The 20405-nt window shown below is 46.3% G+C and overlaps 1 protein-coding gene across 10 annotated transcripts in view; it reads right to left on the bottom strand.

The window, feature by feature from the left end:
* The window catches only part of sema4ba (sema domain, immunoglobulin domain (Ig), transmembrane domain (TM) and short cytoplasmic domain, (semaphorin) 4Ba), a 505268-nt gene that overhangs the window by 159957 nt on the left and 324906 nt on the right, over positions 1 to 20405 (bottom strand). The window contains exon 1 of one of the 10 annotated variants that reach the window (XM_070858290.1): positions 12374 to 12547. The exons of 8 other annotated variants lie outside the window; for them this stretch is intronic. The gene's annotated coding sequence lies outside the window, so the exon portion shown is untranslated. Of the gene's footprint in view, positions 1 to 11715; positions 11912 to 12373; positions 12548 to 20405 lie in introns of those variants that run through there. One more of the 10 variants, XM_070858292.1, reaches the window with a different exon arrangement.

Here is a 20405-nt window from a genome sequence, read left to right as displayed (position 1 = left end):
TGGCCCCTCGAGCCGCTCTGCCATTTAATAAGAACATGGCTGATCTGATCATGGACTCAGCTCCACTTCCCAGCCCGCTCCCCATAACCCTCGACTCCCCTATCGTTCAAAAATCTGTCTATCTCCGCCTTAAATATATTCAATGGCCCACCTCAACAGCTCTCTGGGACAGAGAATTCCATAGATTTACAACCCTCTGAGAGAAGAAATTCCTCCTCAGCTCAGTTTTAAATGGGTGGCCCCTTATTCTGAGGCTATGTCCCCTAGTTCTAGTCTCCCCCATGAGTGGAAATATCCTCTCTGCATCCACCTTGTCGAGCCCCCTCATTATCTCATATGTTTTGATAAGATCACCTCTCATTCTTCTGAACTCCAATGTGTATAGGCCCAACCTACTCAACCTATCTTCATACGTCAACTCCCTCATCTCCAGAATCAACCTCATGAACCCTCTCTGAACAGCCTCCAATGCAAGTATATCCTTCCTTAAATACGGGAACCAAAACTGAACGCAGTATTCCAGGTGTGCCCTCACCAATACCCTGTACAGATGTAGCAGGACTTCTCTGCTTTTATGCTCTATCCCCCTTGCAATAAAGGCCAACATTCCATTTGCCTTCCTGATTACTTGCTGTACCTGCATACTAACTTTTTGTGTTTCATGCATAAGGACCCCCAGGTCCCTCTGTACTGCAGCACTTTGCAATTTTTCTCCACTTAAATTATCATTTGCTTTTCTATTTTTTCTGCCAAAATGGATAACCTCACATTTTCCCACATTATACTCCATCTGCCAAATATTTGCCCATTCACTTAGCCTGTCTACATCCCTTTGTAGATTTCTTGTGTCCTCCTCACAATTTGCAGAGGGGGTAAGTCACTGCCCTTACTTTAATTCCTCCCCCCTCCACCCCCCCCCGCCCACCCCCAACCCCCCCGGACCGGGCTTCTGGATAGAAAATCCAATGGGTTAATATGGAACACGGGATTCTCCTGCTCTGCCCGGGCGTGCTCAATGACCAAGTGGTGAAGTTGAAAATCTAGCCCATTATCCACCCAGCATGAACTGGTCGTTACCACTTCGAACCTAAACACTCAGAAGGAAGCACTGAGTTTGGTAATGTTATGGAAGCTGTGCTGTAGCGTGCGATTAGCAGGGTGGTGGAAGGCTAACTTGACGGGTTTTGGTCTGTTTCGCCAAGTAAGCCTCCCCTTCTCCAAGAACCTTCTCCAATTTCCGTTCCCTCACCGACTCTGGGATCGAAATTCGCCTGGGGAATTACACAAGGTGGGCGGTCTCATATTTGACACCCGTTGTTCTCTCTGCCCGATATTCAGTTCCATTCACTACGACGGATTTGAATATCGGAGGGGTAGGGGGGCGACGGCGGGGAGAGCAGGCAGTCAGAGCGATCGCACCCCTTCAGCGCTCCTGCCCAATACCAACTCCTCCCCCTCTGCCTCTTTGCAGTGCTCTCATTCCTGATTATAATCGTTCAACCATTAGTGGCCATGTCTTCTGTTGCCTAAGCCCCAAACTCTGGAACATAAGAAAAGAGAGCAGGTATAGGCCATTGGCCCCTCGAGCCTGCTCCACCATTCAAAGAGGATCATGGCTGATCTGATCTTGGGCTGATCGGTGCAGGCTCGAAGGGCCGAATGGCCTACTCCTGCACCTATTTTCTACGCTTCACCTCCACTTCTCCACCCGCTCACCATAACCCTTCACTCCCTTATCATTTAACTCCCTGCCTCAACCTCTTAGTCTCGCTACCTCTCTTTCCTCCTTCAAGACGCTCCTTAAAACATGCCTCTTTGCCTGCGCTAATTTCTACTTATGCGGCTCGGTGTCAAATTTCTATCGCATAATATTCCTGTGAAGCGCCTTGGGACATTTCACTACATTAAAGGCGCTATATAAATACAAGTTGCTGTTGTTCCATGGATGCTGGACACCCCCGATGCCTCATCCAGTTTCCATGTGCCAGGTTAGACAAGACAGCATTGGCAGACTGTCCGATTATGGGATGGGGGGACTTGGTGGGAAGAGGAGGAACCAATAACAGCCCAGCTCATCATCATCATCATATGCAGTCCCTCGGAATCGAGTTCTTAGGTGGCTGAACAGTCCAATATAAGAACCACAGACTCTGTCACAGGTGGGACAGATAGTCGTTGAGGGAAGGGGAGGGTGGGACAGGTTTGCCGCATGCTATTTTCGCTGCCTGCGCTTGTTTTCTGCATGCTCTTGGCGACGAGACTCGAGGTGCTCAGCGCCTTCCCGGATGCACTTCCTCCACTTAGGGCAGTCTCTGGCCAGGGACTCCCAGGTATCAGTGGGGATGTTGCACTTTTATCAGGGAGGCTTTGAGGGTGTCCAACTTGCCCAATGTCCACAGCTGTGCACTTCGCAGCAGGGATCACTGCCTGGCAGTGAGGAGCAGGAATTCTGGTGCGTTCCTCCCCACACACCCCTCCCCCAGCCCCAAAAGGCACAGAAGTTCTGAGATCAATTGTAGTACCTCAAGTTCCACCCCTGCCGAGGGCAGTTATCTCAGCATGGAGTGGGACCTTCCAAATCTGCGTAGCCAAGCTGCGCACATTAAAGAATTAAAATTGGGCTTGGCTCTCAAGAATATCCCATTCAAGTCGCCGCACGATTAGGTCGCTGACACATGCAAGAAAACAATTCTGCCAATTAGAAAAATTGTTCAAGCTGTGCAGGTCCTTCAGTTGCATTAGGTGGATCAGATCACAGTCAAAGCACCCGGGAAGGTGCTGATCACCTCGAGTCTCGTCGCCGAGAGCAAGCTGAAGCCAAGCGTCGGCAGCGGAAGGAGCGTGCGGCAACCCAGGCCCCACCCACCCACCCGTTCCTCCAACCACCGTCTGCCCCACCTGTGCCCTGCACTGGACTCTTCAGTCACCTGAGAACTCATTTCTAGTGTGGAAGCAAGTCTTCCTCGACTCCGAGGGACTATCTATGATGATGATGCTATAACTGCATAATTATATCTTCAGAGGTGTAAAATATTGCGTCCTTATGGCTCAAAGTGTGTATAAAATTCTGTGACAATCTTCAAACATGCATCAATAGCCCCAAAAAATTAACCCAGAGAGTTATGTATAAATATCACATCATATCATATATTTGATAATTGTGAATGCTTACAAAAGGATGAAGAATTTTCATTTATCTTTTGAAAGTGGAAATGTAGATGTCAATGTCAAATGTTAAAAGTATTTAGTAGAGTATGTATGTCCTCATAGATACCCCTCGATATCCCTCACAGATACCCCTAAATATCCCTCACAGATACCCCTAAATATCCCTCACAGATACCACCAGATATCCCTCATAGATACCCCAAGATATCCCTCACAGATACCCCTCGATATCCCTCACAGATACTCCAAGATATCCTACTAGAAACTACTAGGGGCAAAACAGAAATATTCCAAATTAATTCTGAAAGACTATATTGGAGTTATGCATGTGTTTTTTGGGGAGGGCAGCTTCGATAAGCCTTTGTAACCCTTAGCTGCTCTCTTTTTCTTATGTTATTCTGACCTGTATTCTCAAGTCAAGTAGTTTTTGAGTCAAGATAGTCATCGGAATACTGTTTTCTTTGGGAAAAACTGATTCACTAAAATACTTTCTAGCCTGGCTTCCTAAATGTTAAATGTTGCAGTTCATGTAACTAAGTGAGGATTAGGCTTTGCCGTCCCCTTTTATCAACTTGTCAGTATTTGTCCTCATAACGTCATCACAATGACAATGTATTATTTACTGTCAGGTTATTCATATGTACCAACCAAACCATCTTTAATAATTTTTTTAAGAGGTCATTATATTTATAGTTTATTATTGTCGATATGTTTGAAGAGACATATTCAGAGAACATTTTGTTTGATACTGAAGTTTAAGCAAGGAAGTAACCAATCTCTGTTTGAACTCTATGCTCTTTTTGCTGTTTTTTTAATGTACATAGCTTTGATGTTGGTAATTTGTTTGCAACAGGCAAGGCCAGGAACTTACCAGTCTTTGTTTGACAATATGTATTCAGAGAAGGTTTTGATTGATATCACAATTTAAGGCCAGGAAGAAACCATTCTCTATGTTTGAACTGTATGCTGTTTGCTAATGTACACAGCTTTGACTTTTGTTAGTTGTTAAATTTGGATAAATTTCCAATGATATTTGTTTGATGATTTTATGAATTGTATGCAATATAAAGCACATATACAGGCTCCCCTCCTAATAGCCTTAGGCCCCTCACAGCCTTAATCCGGCTCTGCCATTGACTCACGATTCCTCCCTCCCACCAATCCCTGACCATGCCAAACCTGCGATCCCTCCCCCGAACCGACCCCTCGCGATCTGTTTGGCTGCGGGCTTGAATCTGAGGCCTCACATTCAAATCAGACCCTGCGCTTAAAGTTGGCAGGGCCTATGGGAATCCCGCCCTCTGGGTTTCCCGCCTGCCTCGGAGGTCCCGCCCCAACCCGCATCCCTGGAGAAAATTCTGGCCTTGGCTTTTAGGAGAGATCAGATATAAGTCCATTATATATATATATATAATATATATATAGAAAGATATGTCGAGTTGGATTAAATTGTACAGTCTGGGTTAAGTCATTTGAACATACAAAGAAGGATGGGCAAAGATCAGTTGCCCCAGCGAGCCTGTCCCTTCCAGGCAGGGTGTAACTGCTACACTCAATCTCCCTCCTCCTTACACCTGGGCTCACAGAAGCCACACCATTCGTATTCACTCCCATTGTTAACTTAAAGAAAACACTTTTTCAGAAATTACTTATTTTTTTCTCAGAGGATTATTCCTTCCATTAAATGGCCCACTGCCCTCCCCTCATTCCAGCTAGTCTCTGTGCTATCTGGGTTTCCCCGACAACACTTCACACAGTGACATTTGCGGTGATGTCTATTCCTACATAGTTCACTCTAAGAGTCTAATCCCATTCCACATATGTGTGAATGATGCCTTGGGGCTGGGTCTCACACATAGAATACAAAGGAATTATTTAGCCCAAATTCCTAGCAAGACAAATGGCCTTAGGTAATAGAGCTAGTCTGCAGATACAGGTGCAATGTCCCGAATCCAGAACTCCAAAAACCGGAATTGTCCAAAAAAACAGACATTTTGCGCACAGCTGATGGAGTCGTCCGGAATTATTGTCCGAAAACCGGACATTCTTAAGGCAAAACCCGAAATCCGGCATGGATTCGGTCGAGGATTCCGGATTTCAGACTATTGATTTTTTTTGTCCGAAATCCGGAAAAACCCAAAGGCCGGAACGGACTCGGTCCCGAGGATTCCGGATTTCGGACATTGTACCTGTACAGAGAAACTATTTCCTCTGGTGGGGGAAACAAGAACGAGGGGACATAATCTTAAAATTAAAGTTAGGCCACTTGAGGGGGGAGGGGGGGAAGGAAATCAAAAAGCAATTTTTCACACAAAAAGTAGTTGATATCTGGAATTCTCTGCACCAATGGGCTATGGAGGTACGGGTATCAGGGGATATGGAGCTAAGGGGGGGGGGGGTGTAAATGAAGTTGAGGTGCAGATCAGCCATTATTGTAATGTATTTGCTTCAAGGGTTCTTGCTTAAAAATTCACAACAACACATTGCTATAAAGAGTTGGTTTATTGGCAAAGGTTTAACAATCACACTACACATTACCAGTTCATCCACCAGGCTCACAACCACCTGCCTCATCGTGGATCACCCGAAACCAACTGGCTGGGGTTTTATTGAGTCTGGTGAACATCACGCAACTGGCTAAGCCACTCCCAACACAACCTATGAGCATACTCACAGGTGCATACATTACAATTATCTAATTGAATGGTGGAGCAGGCTCGAGGGGCTGAATGGCCTCCTCCTGTCAGCACAAGTGAGTGCAAAGTCTTCTAATTTATGGTGTAAGAAACGGCTGCAAAAACTTCACTAGTAAAGATATGAAAGAATAACTCATAAGAACATAAGAAATGGAGCAGGAGTAGGCCATTTGGCCCATCGAGCCTGCTCCACCATTCAATAAGATCATGGCTGATTTGATCATGGACTCAGCTCCACTTCCCTGCCCGCTCCCCATAACTCTTTACTCCCTTATCGCTCAAAAATCTGTCTATCTCCGCCTTAAATATATTCAATGACCCAGCCTCAACAGCTCTCTGGGGCAGAGAATTCCACAGATTTACAACCCTCATTAGACATTCCTCCTCATCTCAGTTTTAAATGGGCGGCCCCTTATTCTAAGACTATGCCCCCTAGTTTTAGTTTCCCCTATGAGTGGAAATATCCTCTCTGCATCCACCTTGTCGAGCCCCCTCATTATCTTATATGTTTCAAAAAGATCACCTCTCATTCTTCTGAACTCCAATGAGTATAGGCCCAACCTACTCAACCTTTCTTCATAAGTCAACCTGATCTCCGGAATCAATCTAGTGAACCTTCTCTGAACAACCTCCAATGCAAGTGTATCCTTCCTTAAATACGGAGACCAAAACTGTATGCAATACTCCAGGTGTGGCCTTACCAATACTCTGTACAGTTGTAGCAGGACTTCTCTGCTTTTATACTCAATCCCCCTTGAAATAAAGGCCAACATTCCTTTTGCCTTCCTGATTACTTGCTGTACCTGCATACTAACTTTTTGTGTTTCATGCACAAGGACCCCCAGGTCCCTCTGTACTGCAACATTTTGCAATTTTTCTCCATTTAAATTATAATTTGCTTTTCTATTTTTTCTGCCAAAGTGGATAATCTCACATTTTCCCACATTATACTCCATCTGCCAAATTTTTGCCCACTCACTTAGCCTGTCTAATATCCCTTTGCAGTTTGTTTGTGTCCTCCTCACACATTGCTTTTCCTCCCATCTTTGTATCATCAGCAAACCTGGCTACATTACACTCAGTCCCTTCATCCAAGTCATTAATATTGATTGTAAATAGTTGAGGACCCAGCACTGATCCCTGCGGCACCCACTAGTTACTGTTTGCCAACCGGAAAATGACCCATTTATCCCGACTCTCTGTTTTCTGTTAGTTAGCCAATCCTCTATCCATGCTAATATATTACCCCCAACCCCGTGAACTTTTATCTTGTGCAGTAACCTTTTATGTGGCATCTTATCGAATGCCTTCTGGAAATTCAAATACACCACATCCACTGGTTCCTCCTTATCCACCCTGTTCGTTACATCCTCAAAGAACTCCAGCAAATTTGTCCAACATGATTTCCCTTTCATAAATCCATGCCGACTCTACTTGATTAAATTATGCTTTTCCAAATGTCCCACTACTGCTTCCTTAATAATGGACTCCAGCATTTTCCCAACGACAGATGTTAGGCAGACTGATCTATAGATTTCTGCTTGTTTGTTTGCCTCCTTTTTTAAATAGGGGCATTATATTTGCGGTTTCCCAATCCGCTGGGACTGCCCCGGAATCCAGGGAATATTGGTAGATTACATCCAATGCATCCACTATCTCTGCAGCCACCTCTTTTAAGACCCTAGGATGTAAGCCGTCAGGTCCAGGGGACATGTCCGCCTTTAGTCCCAGTATTTTATTGAGTACTACTTCATTAGTGATAGTGATTGTATAATATTCCTCCCTCCCTATAGCCCCTTGATTATCTATTATTGGAATGTTTTTATTGTCTTCTACCGAGAAGACCGATACAAAATATTTGTTCAACGTCTCTGCCATTTCCCCTGTTCCCCATTATTAATTCCCCAGTCTCATCCTCCAGGGGACCAACATTTACTTTAGCCACTCTTTTCCTTTTTATGTACCTACAAAAACTCTTACTATCTGTTTTTATATTTCGTGCTAGTTTACTTTCATAATCTATCTTCCCTCTCTATCATTTTTTTAGTCGTTCTTTGCTGGCTTTTAAAAGTCTCCTAATCCTCCGGCCTCCCACTGGTCCTGGCCACATTGTATGCCCTTGTTTTCAATTTGATACCATCCTTTATTTCCATAATTAGCCACGGATAGTTATCCCTTCTCTTACAGTCTTTCCTTCTCATTTTTGTTGCGAGTTATGAAATATCTCCTTACATGTCTGCCACTGCTCCTCAACCGTCTATTTTCCCAGTCTACTTTAGCCAACTCTGCCCTCATATCTTTGGAGTCTCCTTTACTTAAGCTTACGACACTGGTTTGAGAACCAACTTTCTCACCCTCCAACTGAATTTGAAATTCAACCATGTTATAGTCACTCATTCCTAGAGGATCCTTTACTACGGGATCATTTATTAATCCTGTCTCATTACACAGTACCAGCTCTAAGATACCCTGCTCCCTGGTTGGTTCCGCAACGTACTGTTCAAGGAAATTATCCCGGATACACACTTAAACCTCGACATTAAAAAGGAAACAGTATTAAAAACACTAATGGGGCTTAACAATGATTAGCCATCAGGCCCGGATGGACTACAGTCCAGAATACCGAGTGAAGAAAGAAAAAAGAGTGAAGAGTGAAAAAATAGCAGAGCTACAAAGCATTGGGGAAATGGGAATTGTACCAAAGGATGAGAGAGTTGTAAATGTTACCTTCCTTGTTCAAAAGAAGGGACAGAGTCAAGAAGAACTTCCATTTATACAGTGTCTGTAACGAATAAAGGGGCTGGATTTTCGGTTCCTTTACGCTCAGCTCTTCACCCCGGAGCGGTGGCAATGGCGGTGGTGAGGTGTTCTGGCCGGGGCGCGCTTCGGGGCGTATGTGTCAGCCCCACAGCGATCCTCGGGTCCGGTCTAGTGGCGGTGTGGAGGAGCACTGCCCGGGAGCGACGCCTTGGTTGTGACATCGGCGCGAGTTTTGACTCCCGTCTGACCCATACGCCCCGAAGCGCGCCCCGCACTGACTGCCTGGGAAATCAGGCGGTGAGACGATCCCGACAGCGGAGAGGTCGGTAACGGACTCCTGAGGCAAGTGTGATTGTTTTTTTCTTGCGATTTGTGTTGTGTTGGCGTGGACATGTTCTGGGAATGTTTTATTTAGGTTTTTTCTTTCCCCCGCAGGCGTCTCTGGGAACGCTCCTGGCCCGGCTCTTTAGCTCGGGAGTTTCCCATCCTAACGCCCGAGAGAGGGGTGCAACGCCTCCCTTAGCACTGCACCCTCGACGCAGGGCCCAGCTGACCAATGTTACTTACTGAGACGCAAACTGTTTCCGGGAGCTAACTTTACCGCCCCAGCGCCATTAGTGCCCTAAAAATATCAAAGCAGAAAATCCAGCCCAAAACATCCCAAGTGAATTCCCAGAAGGACCTGGGTGCTGATCTGGGAAAAGACCAATTAGCAGGAGATGCTCGGTCAACGGGATGGTGTTTGAAAAGATTTTTTAAAGGAGGATGAGAAGGTGATGGGGCAGAGGGTTTAGGGCATGGGTGGAAAGGTCCAGGGGTTGGAGACTATGTCGCTATTGGTGGGGCGAAGGAAAACAGAATTCAACAAAAATCACAAGAATAAACACTGTGAAGTTGCAGAAATAACGTGACAATGTGTGGAGCCTCTTCCAAGGCTGAAACTGCTCAACGATGTCAATGTTTGGGGGTACAGTAGCACAGTGGTTAAATTACGGAACTTGTAATCCAGAGGCCTGGGCTGATCCGGAGACGCGTGTTCAAATTCCACCACGGCAGCTGGGGAATTTAAATTCAGTTAACTAAATAAATCTACAATTAAAATGCTACTATTAGTAATGGTGACCATGACATTACCGGATTGTTCTAAAAACCATTGGGTTCATTAATGTCCTTTAGGGAAGGAAATCTGCTGCCCTTACCTGGTCTGGCCTATATGTGACTCCAAACCTATAGCAATGTGGTTGACTCTTAACTGCCCTCTGAAATGGCCCAGCGAGCCACTCAGTTGTACCAAACTGCTACGACAACTTCATCACATGGACTACAGCGGTTCAAGAAGGCGGCTCACCACCACCTTCTCGAGGGGCAATTTGGGATGGGCAATAAGTGCCGGTCTCGCGAGCGACGCCCACATCCCAGGAACAAATCAATTTTTTAAAGATGTCAGGTGACCTATGGGTCCCGTTCTGTCGGGTGTAAAGTTACACCAGCGCATTACTCATGTCCATGCAGGAAACTCGCATAACCTGGGCCTTTTGCATGGGGGCGGGGTGATGTTAATGAGCGGCAGAGTTACCATAGAACCCGGGGCAAACGACGGAGGAAATTTACCGCATAGCAGAGTTTCAGTGTAAGATGGGTGTAAGTCAGTCATGCGCAAATTTCCACAGGAGAAATCAAAGACGTAACTCCACTCCTACACCGGAGTTGCGCTGAGAAGTTCCAGGAAATTCTGGGACTGTACAACGTTGATTGGCTGGGATGATACCAAGGACGAAAGGACAGATTAAAGTGAGAGACTTAAAGACCTGTCACTGAAGCAAACAAGGTTAATGGAAGCCTTCACAATTAGGAAAGATCATGGGAGGGTAAATAGTGACAGAGTGCTTCCACTGGTTGATAAATCGGTTTCAAGGGGCCTAAACTCAGGATATGGACCAGAAATATAAAGAGGCAGGTTAGAAGGAGCTTCTTCACTGAAAGGATTATTAGAAAATGGAATGCATTATTTCAGATGGCTATTGCCATTTAAAGAGGGAAGTAAACACTTAAAGAATATTGTACAACTTGGGGAAGAGCAGGATTAGAGTAGGTAGCTCTGCTGGGAATGTTAGCGCAGGTACAATGGGTGGGATTGCCTTCTCTACGGAAATGTCTGCAATTCACAGGAATTAAACAAGGAAAGTAATCTAAATGAAAGAAGCGCCTCTTTTAAAATCACCTGTATAATTAACGATCCATCACACTTCTTCCACAACAGGAACTCAGTCTATTTCCACAAATTCCACTAAAAACACATTATTAAAATGATACAGCGGCGAGGAATGTTACATCTCCTCAGGCTTCTGAAAATTATAGTAACAACCCCTCCCAACCAAGCCCCTTCCTCCACACCCCCGCCCTCGACTCACAGGGTTTAAAATAAAAGACCCAGCTTGTGTGGCCTGATTTTATCACCTGGAAATAAACAAATAATCCTCTGGAACTGTTGAAGATAAAACTTTGAAGATAAAAGCACAGCAAATCTCCCCCCACCCAATCTGAACAAGTTCATTTGCAGTATCTGGAGGTCTACACAAACTGCAGCAACAGATCAATCAGACCTGTTGCAAAAGCGACACAGCCATTTGCACAGCTGCAAACAAACTCCAAAAAGGGTCTGCACTTCACCACTGGCCATTTGTAAGACTTGCTTCCAATAACCGCGTGGAACTAGTTTACATGTTGGTGGGTTCATTTAACACCTTGATCCAGAACTCAGTGATAAATGCACCAGAGTTCAGCCACCAGAGAACTCACTTTGGGAGTGGGAGCAGGTCTTCCTCGATTCCGAGGGACTGCCTATGATGATGATAAATGCAGAAGGTATATGGATTTAAGAGAAGCATTCCGTGTTAAGACAGTAATCCCGGTAAGCGTGCAGTTATAACGACCATCACACACACAATCATCCTCCAGCATTTACTGAGAAACCAGCTTGATGCAGCTTGGGGCAAACACCAGTTAGTTAGTTACACTTGCACTGTTCAGTAACATGAATCCCAGTGGAAATACTAAGCGACGGTAGTTTAACTTAGTAATGCTAACTTACCAACAAAATGTGCGTGTAGTAGATCGGATCCCCTGTCGGACCAAGTTCACTGAGCAGCACTGTAACAGAACACGACACACCAGAGTCTAAAGTCTCAAATAAATCTGTGCTTTGCAAACTGATACAGAATCAGATGGGCACAGAGTCAAACCCTTGCTCCAATGTTTTACTGACTGACTGGCGATTCCTAAACAAAGGGAAGCCTGACTTGAGAAAAAAATTAAACCAAAATAAAGCTCCTTTCTGAGCACTGGGAATATTAGTTCGGGAAGTCTTTGTAACGCAGTTTATGTGCCACAGTCAGAGGACACGACAGATGAGACTGTATTGAATGGCAGGGACTATTTATGTCCAGCAATGGATTTTTTCCAGAGTTTCTTTGGCGACTGAACTCACAACAGACACTTTTCAGAGAAGGCACTGACTGGGAAAGGCTGCAGATCTCCTTACACACTAAAGCCCACTTCTGAACAGGCTATCTGCTGCTTCTTCAAACACAAGTAATTTTCTCTGGCAGATGGCAGACTGATGCTGCGTTGAAAGGCGAGAATTCTCAAATACACGATCATCTCCACTTCAATCTTAGTCCAAACACGCAAAAGGATCGAACAATAATCAATTCCAGGCACTAAACAAAATGTTTCAACTGCATACTCACATCATTTCTGAATCTCTGTGTTTTCTTGGCAAATGGGGTGAAATAAATGTCAAGGGAGAGCAGGCGAAGGTTACAATCGCTGCAATTAGAATAAATCCCCCAAAGAGTTGAGTCAATACACGGAAAAGCCTTCCATAAAATGCCAGTGTTTTACGGGTTGGGGCTGATGGAATGTTTACAGACGCAGTGTGTGGAAGAAGGCTGCAGTATTTGTTTAATCTTTGCAACAGCAGCCAAGGAACACGCCCAAGCGAAACCCAGTGCTTTTAACTTTTAATTGGCGCAACAAACTCAGAAAGAAGCTTCACTTTACACACTGCCGCCCAATCCCACTTCAAAAAGTACCCTTTCGTTGACAGCAAATATTTTGCCGACCAATAGAAGATGAAGAGAGGCTCTGATCAGAGGGAATATTTACTCTGGAGGGTGGGTCAATAACCAGAGGTCAAGGATTGAACACCACTGGAAACAGATCTGGGGAGGAGATGAGGAGAAATGTTTACAGTGAGAGTTGTTGGACTCAGGAACCCTCCACCTGAAAAGGAGGTGGTGGCCAATTCCATAAATCATTTTGAAGCAGAGTTTTAAGGTACTTGAGGAACAGCAGCTCACAGGGTTACGGGCAGAGCGAGGAGGTGGGACTGAGCGCAACTGCTTGAAGAACCAGCACGGGCTCGACGGGCCGAATGGCCTCCTTCTGTGCCGTAAGCTTCTCCGATTCAATTTCTGCCTTGACACTTTTCTTCCCTCTCCTCCTGCAAATGTTGCCACGGGTACCAAGCGCTCTGCCAAACCTTGCCCGAGCTGCCATTATTCCCTTTCTTGAGTTACGACCACCCGTCTCCACTGTGAGGGCCAGCACAGTGGAGACCCACGCTGCCCTCACCTGACGTCCACACCCCAGCACAGGTCACCGAGCAGAGGTCGCGATCGGGGTTCCCCGCCCCCCCAACAGCTGTGCTGTGGTCCATTACCATCATCTTGACTGAGGATGGGGTCAGTTACCTTTCCTGGCCTCTACAGCTCAACCCTCCGCTGGATAAACAGAGATTGCCTCTCCATTGGAAAAGCACCTCAGAGGATGCATGAGAACCTGACGTTTCAGGGTCCAAGTGACTGTGCACATTTCTTGCGGCGTTTCTCCCAATTTACCATTCAACAAATTTAAATATTTTCTTCTGAATCGTTCCCAATTCAAAGGGGGAGAAATCCAGTCGTGCGGTGTCCCGATCGGAGCGGCAAAATTCATCAGCTGGGCCCGGAGTTTGGAGCGGGGCCTAAGGAAGGTACACCTCTTTTAGGGCGCTCGGCCGGCTGAGCACGGGAAAATACCGAGCGAAACAGCCGGCCTCAGAGCACCTGGGGGTTAAAAAAACCCTGGAAAAAAACACCAAAAACATTCCCAAGCATAGCTCACGTCACCGTAACATAAATCGCAAAAAAACCCAACACGCTTCCCTGAGGTCGACATTACTTACCTCACTGAGGTTGCTACACTTCGGACCGCCCGCTTTCACAGGCGTTCCCTGCAGGGGGGGTTACGGGTCGGGCAGCAACCAAAAGTCGAGCCGGTGTCACACCCAGGGGCGTTGCACCCCGGCTCGCCTCTCCCGGGCGGTAATGCTCCGTGCCCCGGCAATACCGGCACCGAATGTCGCGGCAGGGTGCTGGAAGCTGGTCGCCCGGGGCGATAAGAGGGGCAGCAGACGACACTAAATCCAGCCCAAAGTGTTTAAAATGCCTGATACTATATTCTGCCTAAATTCTCCCCAATTCCATACCCTTTAACCTTCGCCAGTAGTCTCGCAGTGGTACCTTGTCAAAGGCTTGCTGAAAGTCTATGTACACCAAATTTCTCCCGATCTCTTGCAATAACTATTGACTGTGATGAGTGGGATGTGTCCCTATGGGAGAGAGTGTACACTCTACATTGGGCAAACAGAAGCTCTACCTGCGTAGATTTCTCACTCGCTTGGTTTAGAGACACTTAAATATGGTACAGCCTTGTTGTGTAAGCCATAAACCTAATCGAGGTCTTTAAAATGATGAACGGTTTTGATAGAGTGGATACAGAGAGAGTGTTTCCACTTGTGGGGGGATAGTTAGCAGTTGCAGCTTGGCCGCCCGTTACACGCACCCCGCCCGTTACATGCACCCCGCCCGTTACACGCACCCCGCCCGTTACACGCACCCCGCCTGTTACACGCACACCCGCCCGTTACACGCGCACCCGCCCGTTACACGCACCCTGCTCGTTACACGCACCCTGCTCGTTACACGCACACCCGCCCGTTACACGCACCCTGCCCGTTACACGCCCGTTACACGCACCCCGCCCGTTACACGCACACCCGCCCGTTACACGCGTACCCGCTATACACAGCCTGCCCCATTATGTTTCCGTTGACTTTGGCGGAATGGTAAATCAGGCAGGTGATATGAGGGTAGCCAATCCACAACACTTGGACTTGGTTTTCTGTTCGGGTCCAGAGTTAAAATGATCCTCCTTTCTCGAACAGAAAGCGAAAATATTACTAGACCCGAGTAGAAGTTTTTATTCGAAGTGGGAATACAAATTTCTGCAAGATTAAGGGCAGGGTGGGAGGGGCGGGGCGGGGCGGGGGCTAGTGAGACAGGTATCTGCTATCTCCAATGGTTCGGTATCTACAAAAGCAAAATACTGCAGGTGCTGGAATCTGAAATAAAAACAGAAAATGCTGGAAATCTCAGTGGGTCAGGCAGCATCTGTGGAAAGAAATAGAGTTAACGTTTCAGGTCGATGACCCTTCATCAGAACTGGCAAATGTTCAGTATCTGCATGTTTTTATTTCCCTAAACACATTCCTTCAATGTTTGCAGATAACGTTTGGGTGAAACCTGCCATCCTTTTCAAAATAAGGTGATACAGTTACCCGGAGACATTCTTAACGACACATTATTCTTCTTTTCAATAACTTTTTTTTGTAGATTTTATTGACTGATGAAAATTGAGTGATTTTGCTGCAGCTAATTTTGCGAAATTGGATTTCATTAGTGGAATCATCCGAAAGTCATCCAATCATGACAAGCAGCTATAATAATACTGCTTTAACACCGTCAACCGGCTCAGTAGCTTCTTAGTGTAAGTGATGGGACCTTTGGTAAATCAGTTGTGCGTTAGAAACACTTACTCAGAACAAAAATGCAACAAAGCTTTGTGGAGAGTAAGAATTCCAGTAGAGTCACAAAAAATGTTGGATTGTAAATGTTAAGTCCTGACTCTAATGTACTGACTTACACAACACACAGGCTGAAGTCAGGGTCACTCAGGACCTGCACCTTTAATTCCAGCTCTCCAGTGCTGCACTTGCCTGAGACATCCCTTTATATACCTCAGTGGGACAGGTATGGAGTGTCTCCTGCAAGTGCACCCCTGGTGGTAAGGTATGCTTATTGTTACAGGTCATATCCAGTTACAGTCATGTATAGCATGGTAAGATACAGTTATATACAGTAATGTGAGATACATGACATCACCCTCCCCCAAGGTCTTATTGCCTTTATAGATTCAGTCTCTCAGGTGGTCTGCGCTCTCGCGTGGAGCATCTTAGTTGTGGTTCAGTTGTTTGGCAGGGGGATGGGAACCAATGCAGGGAGACAGAGGGAAACAAAATGGAGACAGAAGCAAAAGACAGAAAGGAGATGAGTAAAAGTGGAGGGCAGAGAAACCCAAGGCAAAAAACAAAAAGGGCCAATGTACAGCAAAATTCTAAAGGGTCAAAGTGTAATAAAAAGGCAAGCCTGAAAGTTCGGTGCCTCAATGCGAGAAGTATTCGGAACCCAGGAGAGGGCTCTGAGCTAGTTAGAGTGGGTGAGAGTGCAGATGAACAGGACCCCAAGAAAGAATGCTAAAGGCAGGAGGCAACAGAGCAGAGTAGCACTGGGGTAAGTGTAAACCACAAGGTGATAGGAAGGGACAATATATATGAATATAAAGGGGCTGCAGGAGGGGTCAAAACTAAAAATCATGGTTTAAAAACTAGTATTAAAACACTTTACCTAAACGCACGCAGCATTCGAAATAAAGTAAATGAGTAGACGGCACAAATCATTACAAATGGGCATGATTTGGTGGCCATTACAAAAACGTGGTTGCAAGGTGGCCAAGACTGGGAATTAAACATACAGGGGTATCTGACAATTCAGAAAGATAGACAAGAAAGGAAAGGAGGTGGGGTAGCTCTGTTAATAAAGGATGATACCAGGGCAGTTGTGAGAGATGATATTGGCTCTAATGAACAAAATGTTGAATCATTGTGGGTGGAGATTAGATTGGGAAAATTTTAAACGACAGCAAAGAATGACTAAGAAAGCAACAAAGAAAGGAACGATAGATATTACGAAATTAAACTTGCGCAAAACATAAAAACAGATAGTAAAAGCTTTTGCCGATATATAAAACGGAAAAGAGTGACTAAAGTAAATGTTGGTCCCTTAGAAGATGAGAAGGGGGATTTAATAATGGGAAATGTGGAAATGGCTGAGACCTTAAACAATTATTTTGCTTCGGTGTTCACAGTGGAAGACACAAAAACCATGCCAAAAATACTGGTCACGGGAATGTGGGAAGGGAGGACCTTGAGACAATCACTATCACTAGGGAGGTAGTGCTGGACAGGCTAATGGGACTCAAGGTAGACAAGTCCCCTGGTCCTGATGAAATGCATCCCAGGGTATTAAATGAGATGGCAGAAGTTATAGCAGATGCATTCGTTATAATCTACCAAAATTCTCTGGACTCTGGGGAGGTACCAGCGGATTGGAAAGCAGCTAATGTAACGCCTCTGTTTAAAAAAGGGGGCAGACAAAAGGCAGGTAACTATAGGCCGGTTAGTTTAACATCTGTAGTGGGGAAAATGCTTGAAGCTATCATTAAGGAAGAAATAGCAGGACATCTAGATAGGAATAGTGCAATCAAGCAGACTCAACATGGATTCATGAAGGGGAAATCATGTTTAACTAATTTACTGGAATTCTTTGAGGATATAACGAGCATGGTGGATAGAGGTGTAGCGATGGATGTGGTGTATTTAGATTTCCAAAAGGCATTCGATAAGGTGCCACACAAAAGGTTACTGCAGAAGATAAAGGTACGCGGAGTCGGAGGAAGTGTATTAGCATGGATAGAGAGTTGGCTGGCTAACAGAAAGCAGAGAGTCGGGATAAATGAGTCCTTTTCGGGTTGAAAATCGGTGGTTAGTGGTGTCCCACAGGGATCGGTGCTGGGACCACAACTGTTTACAATATACATAGATGACCTGGAAGAGAGGACAGAGTGTAGCGTAACAAAATTTGCAGATGACACAAAGATTAGTGGGAAAACGGGTTGTGTAGAGGACACAGAGAGGCTGCAAAGAGATTTAGATAGGTTAAGCGAATGGGCTAAGGTTTGGCAGATGGAATACAATGTCGGAAAATGTGAGGTCATCCACCTTGGGGAAAAAATACAGTAAAAGGGAATATTATTTGAATGGGGAGAAATTACAACATGCTGCGGTGCAGAGGGACCTGGGGGTCCTTGTGCATAAATCCCAAAAAGTTAGTTTGCAGGTGCAGCAGGTAATCAGGAAGGTGAATGGAATGTTGGCCTTCATTGCGAGAGGGATGGAGTACAAAAGCAGGGAGGTCCTGCTGCAACTGTACAGGGTATTGGTGAGACCGCACCTGGAGTACTGCGTGCAGTTTTGGTCACTTTACTTAAGGAAGGATATACTGGCTTTGGAGGGGGTACAGAGACGATTCACTCGGCTGATTCCGGAGATGAGGGGGTTACCTTATGATGATAGATTGAGTAGACTGGGTCTTTACTCGTTGGAGTTCAGAAGGATGAGGGGTGATCTTATAGAAACATTTAAAATAATGAAAGGGATAGACAAGATAGAGGCAGAGAGGTTGTTTCCACTGGTTGGGGAGACTAGAACTAGGGGGCACAGCCTCAAAATACGGGGGAGCCAATTTAAAACCGAGTTGAGAAGGAATTTCTTCTCCCAGAGGGTTGTGAACCTGTGGAATTCTCTGTCCAAGGAAGCAGTTGAGGTTAGCTCATTGAATGTATTCAAGTCACAGATAGATAGATTTTTAACCAATGAGGGAATTAAGGGTTACGGGGAGCGGGCGGGTAAGTGGAGCTGAGTCCATGGCCAGATCAGCCATGATCTTTTTGAATGGCGGAGCAGGCTCGAGGGGCTAGATGGCCTACTCCTGTTCCTAATTCTTATGTTCTTATGTTTGCCTTGGTGCCTGTTTTTCGATCGGTGTGATTGCTGGTATCTCGTCTGGGCTGTCTGTTTCGTTCGGTGTGATTGCTGGTATCTTGCCTGGGCTGTCTGTTGAGACTGCCCTTTCCTCAGGTTGTTCCACCTGTCTGTCCACCAGGTGTGGTGTGAGTTCCACATTGTAGTCTGCCTCTGGTTCTTCAGTGAATCTACTTTTTACATGCCTCCGGCAGGTTTGGCCCTTGTCCATTTGTACAACCAGTAGCCTGTTTCCCTCTTTGTCTGTTACTGCCCCTGCAAGCCATTTGGGACCCCGATCATAGTTTAGCACAAACACTTTGTCCCCTATCTCATTCCACCTCCCCCTCAAATTTCGGTCATGGTACTCAGTTAGCTTTTGATGCTTAGCCTCAACAATTTCATGCACGTCTGGGAGGATTAACGAGAGCCTGGTCTTTAAGGTTTGTTTCATCAATAGTTGCGCGGGGGGAACCCCAGTCAACGAATGCGGACGAGATCTGTATGTTAGCAGCAGTCGTGACAGGCGGCTCTGCAGCGTGGGACCTTGGATTCTGAGCATGCCTTGTTTAATGACCTGCACTGCTCGCTCTGCCTGGCCATTGGAGGCCGGCTTGAAAGGTGCCGTCTTAACGTGATTTATACCGTGGTCAACTATAAAATCGTGAAATTCTGCGCTGGTGAAGCACGGGCCATTATCACTGACCAATATGTCAGGAATGCCGTGCGTTGCAAACATGGTTCTCAGGCTCTCCACAGTGGTGGAGGTGGTGCTCGAGTTTAAAATGGTGCACTCGATCCATTTTGAAAATGCATCAACGACTATGAGGAACATTTTGCCCATGAATAGGCCCACATAGTCTACATGCACCTGCGACCACGGATTGGTGGGCCAGGGCCAGGGGCTTAGGGGGGCCTCCCTGGGGGCATGACTGAGTTGGGCACAAATGGTGCACCGACGGATGCAGAGCTCCAAGTCCGCGTCAATGCCAGGCCACCAGACATGAGATCTGTCTATGGCCTTCATAAGGACGATCCCCGGGTGCTCGCGATGGAGCTCCCAAACAAACGCTTCCCTGCCTCGTAAGGGCATAACTACTCGGCTGCCCCACATCAGGCAGTCTGCCTGTAGTGAGAGTTCATGCATGCGCCTATGGAAGGGTTTGACTTCCTCGGGGCAGGCATCACGAGCCTCTGCCCAGTCACCGGTTAAAATGCATCTTTTAACTAGAGATAACGTGGGGTCGCTGGTCGTCCAGGCTCTGATTTGGCGAGCTGTCATGGGCGAACCTGTGGATTCAAAGGCATTGATTGCCATGACCATCTCACAGTCCTGTTCGTTGGACCCTTCTGTGGTCACCAGGGGTAGCCTGCTAAGCGCGTCGGCACAGTTGTCTGTGCCTAGTCTGTGCCTTATCGTATAGTCGTAAGCCGCCAGCATGAGTGCCCACCACTGAATGCGCGCCGAGGCATTGGCGTTGATTGCCTTGCACTCAGATAGTAGGGATGTAAGGGGTTTGTGGTCGGTTTCTAACGCAAACTTGGCCCCGAAAAGGTATTGGTGCATCTTTTTGACACCGTACACGCACGCGAGCGCCTCCTTCTTAACCATACCGTACCCGCGCTCCGCCCGCGAAAGTGACCTGGGGGCATAAGCAACGTGCTGCAATTTACCCGCATCATTGACGTGCTGTAACACGCACCCGACCCCGTACGCTGATACATCACACGTAAGGACTAACTTTTTACCTGGGTCAAAA

Source organism: Pristiophorus japonicus, chromosome 17, assembly GCF_044704955.1.
Source record: "Pristiophorus japonicus isolate sPriJap1 chromosome 17, sPriJap1.hap1, whole genome shotgun sequence".
In the NCBI taxonomy this organism is placed as follows: Eukaryota; Metazoa; Chordata; class Chondrichthyes; family Pristiophoridae; genus Pristiophorus; species Pristiophorus japonicus.
Note: the sequence above shows the minus strand (reverse complement) of the source record. Positions and strands in the feature narration are given on the sequence as shown.